Genomic DNA, 955 nt, shown 5'->3' on the forward strand with positions numbered 1-955 from the left:
ACTACTTATATGCGGGATAGCTTGACCAAGTTCTTTCAAGAGGATAATGAGACTTTTTATGATGCATGGGAGCACTTCAAGGATATTGAGTTAGGTTGCCCTCATCATGGACTCACCAAGTGGCTTCTTTGTGAATCTTTCTACAATGGGTTGATTATTGATGATAGAAGGGGATTGGACAATGCATCAGGTGGAAATTTTCTTAAGAAAGGTCCTAATGCCGCTTGGGATATTTGTGAGGAAGTGGCTACCTAATCCGGTCAATGGGATAATCATCAAAGGAGAAGAGGAGGTAGAGACGATCACACATCTAGAGGCCGAGATTCACAAGCATATGGTACTAGAAGCCGAGTTGATATGGAGCCTCGTGGTAGAGGTGTGTACGATGTTTCTCATGTTGATAAAGATGATGGAGTTATGAATGAGAGGCTGGAAGCAAAGATTGACAAGAAATTTGAGATGCTTCTGCAAGCAAAGGGTAGTGGTTCGTCTTTTTCACATGTCAAGAGTGTTACTTCTTCACATCTTTGCTTGATTTGTGAGTCCCCTAATCATTCTACTCATGATGGTCACTTGGCTTCACAATTTCCGGAATTTGTGGAGGAGCAAGTTAGAGCTATTAATTCTTATCAAAGGCCACCAAGAAATGATCCTTATTCTACTATATATAATCCAGGTTGGCGTAACCACCGAAATTTTTCATGGAGAGATAGTAGAGGGTCCTCTAATGCACACCAAGGTGGTTCTCATTCATATGGAGGGAATCAAGGCCTTAATTCTTCGTCCTTTGGACCCCACGGCCATGATAACACACAATTTAGTGGACAAAGTCATTTTGGGCAGCAAGCATCTACTTACAATTCTCAAGGCCAAGGGCCATCTTTTGGTGCTACACATGCTTATGGAGGAGCCCCACATGACACTCAAGGGTTTGGTCAAAGCTCCCATTCATTTG

At 42.5% G+C, this 955-nt stretch overlaps 1 pseudogene; it reads right to left on the bottom strand.

The window, feature by feature from the left end:
* Positions 1-113, bottom strand: LOC112168508 (annotated as a pseudogene).
* Between the last annotated feature and the right edge of the window lie 842 nt (positions 114-955).

Source organism: Rosa chinensis, chromosome 5 (genome assembly GCF_002994745.2).
Source record: "Rosa chinensis cultivar Old Blush chromosome 5, RchiOBHm-V2, whole genome shotgun sequence".
NCBI lineage: Eukaryota > Viridiplantae > Streptophyta > Magnoliopsida > Rosales > Rosaceae > Rosa > Rosa chinensis.